Genomic DNA, 8399 nt, shown 5'->3' with positions numbered 1-8399 from the left:
TGGAGAGAATGTTCATAGTAAGTGGGAGCGGGAAGTTCGACAGCATATCCCGCGGTCTTTCTCGTTGGATTGAATAAAGTTTATGTACATCACCTCAAGGCACCCTGGGAGTGTCCTCTTATCGGATGGCAGTTTTGCGCGTTTCTTTATTTGATCTCCTGTAAAAGGATAAGGTTACTTAGTCTCTTTTCCTAATTTGCTTCTTCCCTATGGTGGGCTCGTTAGGGCGGGACCCTGGCGACGAAAACGAGGGGTCACACTTACGCGGAATTGTTAAAGGTTAACAGTTTTGGACCGAATAAATGGTGGTTGTTAGGTCCAGTTCCAAGAGTTGGTTCTGCATGATGTTAAGAATATCTCATCCCAATGAAGGGTCATCTGATCACCCCATAGGTGACGTTTGTTCTACCTCACTAGGACATCATTGCAAAATAGAAGTCTTTAACACTTAGGGTACTTGGAAACTGTTTTGCTAAAACTAATTGTTTGGAATTTGGTTTAGAAAAATCTTATAAATGTTTATTCGTTTTTCCAACAAAGTTTTAAAATGGCTATAGCCACAATCGCTTTGCTTAGTGCTGAAAAACTGATTGAAACATATGATCACGATGATACTCATCATCGAAGATCTCATGTTTTCCCTTACGGAGCTCTGTCCTCCTATTCCATCTACAAACGGCACTCGAAATGTTCGGGAGGCGTACGAGCAATGGATACGAGCAAACGAGAAGCTCGAGCCTTTATCTCGGCCAGTCTAAGTGACGTGTTGGCCAAGAAGCCTGAGCCCATGGACTCAGTGCGTGAGATCATAGAGTCTCTATGGGGGATGTTCGGACAACCGTCTGGACAGCTCAAGCACGAGGCTCTTAAATACATCTTTAACTCTAAAATGGAGGAAGACACCTCTGTTCGTGAACATGTGCTTTACATGATGGTCCACTTTAACGTGGTGGAGATGAATGGGTCTAGAATCGATGAGGGCAGTCAGGTTAGTATAATGCTACATTCTTTGCCAGAGAGTTTCCTCTATTTTGTTAGCAATGCGATGCTTAATAAAGTGGAATATACCTTTACAACTCCCCTCAACGAGTTGCAGACATACCAATCTTTACTGAAAAGTAAGGAGAGAAAAAGGGGTGAGGCAAATGTTGCTTCATCTTCTAGGACGTTCCACCGAGGTTCGACCTCAGGGATGAAGCCTGCACTTTTTACTTCTAACTCTGTAAAGGGGAAGAAAAAGAAGGGTGGTAAGGGGAAAGGGAAAGCACCTACTAAACCACCACTTGTCGCCCCAAGGAGGCGTCCACCGCCAGTTGAAAAAGGAAAATGTTTCCACAGCAACCAGGATGGACATTGAAAGAGAAATTGTCCTCACTGGTTGAAGGAAAGGAAGGCTGCCAAGGCTAAGGCCAAGGCAGATAAAGGTAAATATGATTTACTTGTACTAGAATCTCAAACCCTCCTCTTGCCTTAACATTCATAGGACCAAGGAGGTCCAATGTACAAGTTCTAAGGGTTCTTTGACTCTGTGAACTTTTCCAATGGAAGGTCTCTTAATCATTTTACCTTCAAAGCATCATATACAAATAGAGATTTTTCTTCTAAATCACTTAGAAGTCGATTCTTAACCAATCTCTCAATCCTATTAAGATTTATGTGACCTAATCTTAGGTGCCAAAGATAGACATTTTCTTTAGCAGAAATTCTTTGTCTTTTATTTTGAGTTGCCGCAGTTTTAAACAGTTCAGTATTTAAGTGGTCCTTTATTGCTAATGGCCTTAGCACATAAATGTTATCTTCCAACTTAGCAGAACTAATCTCAATACCATTTTTTCAAATAAATGCTTTATTTACATAAAATTTAATAGAGTAATTTTGTTCCAATAAATACTTTACAGAAATCAAGTTCGTTTCCAAACTAGGAACAACATAGACATTTTTTAATAAAATATAAGATTTCTATAAAAAAAAAGTCGTAGTCTTCCCACTGCCTACGATAAATGACGTGCCTAGTTGCAACACGCATCGCCATTTCACCAGTTTTCAGCTGCTAACAGGAATCAATTCCCTGGGATGAAGAACACATGTGATTAGTGGCGTCTGAATCAATTATATAGGCTGGATAATCATTCTCCACTAAACATGTTTCCAACATGAGTAAATCATATTTACCTTGCTTGACCTTCTTCTTTTCTACCAAGTATTTGGGATAGTTCCTCTTCCAATGTCCCTTTTGGTTGCAATGAAAACATATTCCCTTTGCAACCTTGGCCTTCTTGCCCTTTTAAGAAACAGCTGGTGGGTTAGCCTTCCCCTAGCTTTCTTCTTCTTCTTCTTCTTCTTCTTCCACGTTTTGGTTCTGGAAGAAATGGGTACAAACTTAGTTACAGAGATCGAACTTCTGTAGAACTTCTTGGAGGACGAGGCAACATTTGCCTCACGCTTCTATTTCTCGACTTTCATCAAGGATATATAAGTCTGTAGCTCATTGAGTAGGGTGGTCAGGTTGTAGTCAATCATGTTCATAACAGCTGATAACTTGTAGAAATACAAGTTATTTATACCATCTTATTTAGAATATGCAGCAAAAAGAAGGAAAAAGTTGTGTCGAACATATAGAAATTGACTTAGAAACGCAAAAGTTGTAAAATGTCGGAAGCACACCCGCTGACCCCATTGCAATGGAAAAAAGGGATGTCCAAGCTTTGTTTTGCAGGAAATAGGTATCACCGCATGCGAGGATCGCTCGAGGACAAAAAGAGCAACGCATTTACACTGTATGTAATGATCGATCATGGACAAAAAGAGCAACGCATTTGCACCGCATGTGACAATCGATCGTGGATAAAAAGGGTGACGCATTCGCGGGGATTTCTGGAATTGTATAGCTTTTCTGTTGTACGATCTGAAAAATTGAATGTGGAGCAGAGCGGACGTTTCCACCAAGCCTCAGCAGAAAAAGTAACTTTTCAGAGTGGGACAACTGACAAAGAAGGTGCTAAGGTCTATAAATAGCTACATCAACACCAAAGAAAGGAGGCCGGTCTGAAGAGACATTCAGAGAGAATCCGAGAGAGGCTGTCTGAAGAGACATTTAGAGAGAATTCGAGAGAGGCTGGTCTGAAGAGAAATTCATAGAGAGTCCAGGAGATAGACGAGACAAGTTCGAAAGGAAGTCTCAGGAGCCAGAAATTCACAAGTCCGAAAGGAAGTCTCAGGAGCCAGAAATTCATTCACAATCTTGAAGAGAAACTATGTGCAAGGGTTATTTCTACCTAGGGAACTATCCTGAGAAGCAAGTTTTCCACCTCACTCCTCTTACACGCCGGCAAGTAAAACAACTTCGATCGGGAATCATATCAAGACATTGACACACTGTCTTCATTTGTTCTTACTTTCTACTCATCAACTGTTATTCATTTCTTATCTTTCATTCATCTATCTATAACAAACGCTTTATCTTTATCCGTAATATCATTATCATGTTCATGTTCATCTCTCTGTTCACCACCATACATTCATCGTCCATTTCTCTAACCATGTGTAACTAATCCTTCAGGGTAAGGGGGAAGGATTAAGTGAGTAAGTTAATCCATGTTGAAGAAGTCAGCTAAGTTTTGCTAATGCATGCTCAACGACATCTTCACCTATGAGGGCAAAAGTGAAGATGTTAATCCACCTCTCAAAAGAAGGTTGATAGAATGCGTTAACTAAAGCAAGAAGTATTTCCAGAGATGGAAACAACCTTGCATTCGAACGTTCATCCCTGTTCACCATAGAGATATGGGAATGCGGCCGATCACTGAGAGGTGTAAGCCAAGGGAACGTGGAATCTTAGTTGCGTCATTAACAGGATTGACAAACTTGCGATGTCGTTTCACCCAACCCATTCTCATTCTAATACCTTTCACAAGACTTGCCATCGCATTCCCTCATACACTTGCACAACTTCACATTTATTCATTTATTTGTTTATTTATTTGTTTGTCGTCACATTTTACTTTTCAAACGCAACACACTATTATTTTGATTTCATCGCATTTCACATCAATATTGGATCTAGCATCACAATCCCCATGTTCGACCTCAGATCACTCTGAGAAACTTACGGTGGAATTATACTTGGTTCCAATGCAAGAAAACGTGTGACATGCATACACTACATGAACGCATTCTACAGTGTTTTGTAGCATCGCATATATTATCTAGAAGCGTGATTAAGACAAAACAACACATACACATCATCAGTCTTTGTGGTGGTATTACATCCGCCACAAAGCAACAAGCAATTGACATGCGAACAAGTATTTGGTGCCATTGTTGGGGATTGGCAACTTTAGTGCTGAATATTTTTGTGATATTGTGCAGGACAGATTTCTGGAGTATAGTTGCTTAAGCGAAGAGCAGCTGATGATGTATGAGTACTGGAACAAATCCAGAATTCAACACCGACCCAGGAATCGAGAGAACCTAGCGCAGGAGAGCACGCCAAAACCGTACTAGGCGTATTAGAAATATGGCGAACAACAATGAGAGGCCTGAAGGCAGGGAATGAATCCACCACTGCAAGACCCAAAATTTTTAGCTGCTAACCGCAACATGGAACTATGCCGCAACCAATTTATACGTTTTCTCGCTGGGTTCGCAAGGCCTACTGTAGAAGAGAACGCCAGATTCGAAATTAAGCCTGTCATGCTGCAAATGATTCAGAATGCGGGTCAGTTTGAAGGTTTGCAAAGAGAGGACCCGCATGCACATCTGACTAGTTTTGTCGAGATGTGCAATAAATTCTCCATTCCTGGCGTGACTCTTGAAGGCATCAAATTCTATCTTTTTCCATACACATTTAGAGACGAAGCAAAGAGGTGGGCTCATTCGTTGGAGTAAAATGAGATAAATTCTTGGGATCAGTTTGTTAAAAGATTCATGAAGAAGTTCTTCCTTCTCGTCGTCAACGCAAGAAGACAACGGGAAGTGTTAAATTTTGAACAAACAGAAAATGAAACTCTGAGCACCACATGGGTGCGCTTTTGACGATTGATGAAGAACTGCCCACATATTGGGATTCCTGATTGCGTCCTCATGGAAACTTTTTACAATGGCCTGAACAGAGCAACGCAAGAAGTTGAAGACGCCTCCGCAGCAGGAGGGTTTATGGATAAAACATATACTAAAGCAAAAGTCATCCTAGATCACATCTCGTGAAATATGAATGATTGGGTTGATGATGGATATGGAGGCAGAGGCATGGAACGAAGTTAAGCAGAGAGTGCCATTGTACCAGTGGATACAATGACCACACTGGCTGCCCAGATGGCCGTAGTCACCTCGCTCCTCCAAACCATGGCTATAAATTGAGAAACTCTCTCTTAGAGTGCAATGCAAGCCAATACGCTGATGCAAGTGGCAACAGTAAGCTATATACAATGTGGAGAGGGTCATTCAGTGGAAGTCTGCTCGTCAAACCAAGAATCAGGATATTCTATCCATAACAACCCTTTTTGAAACACATATAACCCAGGTTGGAGGAATCATCCCAACTTCAATTGGGGAGGGAACAACGACCAGGGAGGCTAGAGAAACCTGCAGACAAATAATTCCGAGAATAAAGGAAATACTCTAGTTTTTCATCACCATGACCAAGGCCAAAGTATGTATCAGAACAGGCAACCGCACAACCAACCCTCTTCATCTAACACCTCATCCAATTCATCGTCCTTGGAAGCACTGCTCAAACAATACATAAAAAAGAACGATGTGATCATGTAATCGCAATCATCCTCCATTAGGAATTTGGAGGTACAGGTCGGGCAGCTTAAGATCAAACTTAAAAACAGAACACCTGGTACATTGCCCAGCAACTCGAAAGCACCCAGAAAAAGTGGGAAGGAACAATGTCAAGCGGTGACATTGATAAGCAGTAGAAAGGTGGTCCCCATGTCAACAGTATCAGAATCAATAGGACGATCAAAAGAAGCAATCACCAATAATGACACTCAATTACGAACAGCAGAACCACCAGTTTGGAAGTAATGACCACTACACAGAATGAATCCTTTCAGAACCCAGAACCAAAGTCATCGCAAACTCCAGCCCCAAGAACATAGGAAGTGAGGGACCTCAATGAACAGTCAATCAATCAAGAAGTACGGCGGGATCTTCCACCATTCCTATCTAGGTTGAAAAAGAAAGATGATAGTAAGCAATTCAAGAGGTTCCCGGATGTTCTCCGACAGCTACATATTAAGATTCCCCTAGTAGAAGCGCTGGAACAGATGCCCAGCTATGTGAAGTTCCTCAAAGATATACTCGCCAATAAGAGGAAGATCGGGGAAAAGGAAACTGTCGCACTAACATACGAGTGTCGTGCACTCTTCTAGAACAATATCCCCAAGAAAATGAAAGATTCGGGTGCTTCACATTGCCATGCTCAATCGGGAGGAAAGAAGTCGGAAATGCACTCTGACTTAGGGGTAAGTAGAAATACAAGTTATTTATACCATCTTATTTAGAATATGCGGCAAAAAAAAGGAAAAAGTTGCGTCGAACATATAGAAATTGACTTAAAAACGCAAAAGTTGTAAAATGTTGGAAGCACACCCGTTGACCCTATTGCGATGCCAAAAAGAGATGTCTAAGTCTTTGCTTTGCAGGAAACAGGTATCACCACATGTAACGATCGCTCGAGGACAAAAAGAGCAACGCATTTACACTGCATGCAATGATCGATCATGGACAAAAAGAGCAACGCATTCGCGCCGCATGCGACGATCGATTGTGGATAAAAAGAGCGACGCATTCGCGGGGATTTCTGAAATTGTATAACTTTTCTATTGTACGATCAGAAAAATTGAATGTGGAGTAGAACGAACGTTTCCACCAAGCATCGGCAGAAAAAGTAACTTTTCAGAGTGGGACCATTGAGAAGAAGGTGCTAAAGTCTATAAATAGCTACATCAACACCAAAGAAAAGAGGCTGGTCTGAAGAGACATTCAGAAAGAATCCGTGAGAGGCTGGTCTGAAGAGACATTCATAGAGAGTACGGGAGATAGACAAGACAAGTCCGAAAGGAATCTCAGAAGCCAGAAATTGATTCACAATCTCGAAGAGAAGCTCTGTGCAAGGGTCATTTCTACCTGGGGAACTATCCTGAGAAGCAAGTTTTCCACACCACTCCTCATACACGCCGGCAATTAAAACAACACCGATCAGGATCCGTGTGAAGACATTGACATGCTGTCCTCATTTGTTCTTACCTTCGGTTCATCAACTGTTATTCATTTTTTATCTTTCATTCATCTATCTATAACAAACGTTTTATATTTATCTGTAATATCATTATCATGTTCATCTTCATCTCTCTGTTCACCACCATACTTTCATCGTCCATTTCTCTCACCATGTGTAACTAATCCTTCAGGGTAAGGGGGAAGGATTAAGTAAGTAAGTTAAACCATGTTGAAGAAGTTAGCTAAGTTTAGCTAATGCATGCTCAACGACATCTTCACCTGTGAGAGCAGAAGTGAAGATGTTAATCCACCTCTCGAAAGCAGGTTGAAAAAAATGCGTTAACTAAAGCAAGAAATATTTTCAGAGATGGAAACAACTTTGCATTCGTAACGTTCATCCCTGTTCACCATAGAGATATGGGAATGCGGCCGATCACTGAGAAATGTAAGCCAAGGTAACACGGAACCTTAGTTGCGTCCTCAACAGGGTTGAAAAACTTACGATGTCCTTTCCCCCAACTCGTTCTCATTCTGATACCTTTCACAAGACTTGCCATGGCATTTCCTCATACACTTGCACAACTTCACATTTATTCATTTATTTGTTTGTCGCCGCATTTTACTTTTCAAATGCAACACACTATTATTTTGATTTCGGTCGCATGTATCACATCAATATCGCATCTAGCATCGCAATCCCAGTGTTCGACCTTAGATCACTCTAAGAAACTTGCAGTGGAATTATACTTGGTTCCAACGTAAGAAAACTTGTGACACACATAAACTACCTGAACGCATTCTATAGTGTTTTTTAGCATCACATGTATTATCTAAAAGCGTGATTAAGACAAAGCAACGCACATCATACACGTAATCAGTCTTTGCGATGGTATTACATTCAGTGTAAAGCAACAAGCAATTTACACGCGAACAACAACATTGCTACGGAACTGTAGGAAACTTTTAGGTAAAGTTTCCAAGATGAAGCTAACCTATCTAGCTTCATCAATGACAGACCCATTCATCTCCCTGACATTAAGGTGGACCATCATGTTCAGAACGTGTTTTTGAACTAAGGCCTCCTCTAGCATGCGGGCATTACAGATGTACTTGAGTGCATCGTGCCTGAGTTGAGTGGACAGTTGTCCAAACATTTGAAGGATATTTTT

This window comes from Benincasa hispida, chromosome 9 (assembly GCF_027475165.1).
Source record: "Benincasa hispida cultivar pf3 chromosome 9, pf3_genome.v1.1, whole genome shotgun sequence".
NCBI classification, from domain to species: domain Eukaryota; kingdom Viridiplantae; phylum Streptophyta; class Magnoliopsida; order Cucurbitales; family Cucurbitaceae; genus Benincasa; species Benincasa hispida.
The sequence above is the reverse complement of the archived record's forward strand: the minus strand, read 5'-3'. Positions refer to the sequence as shown.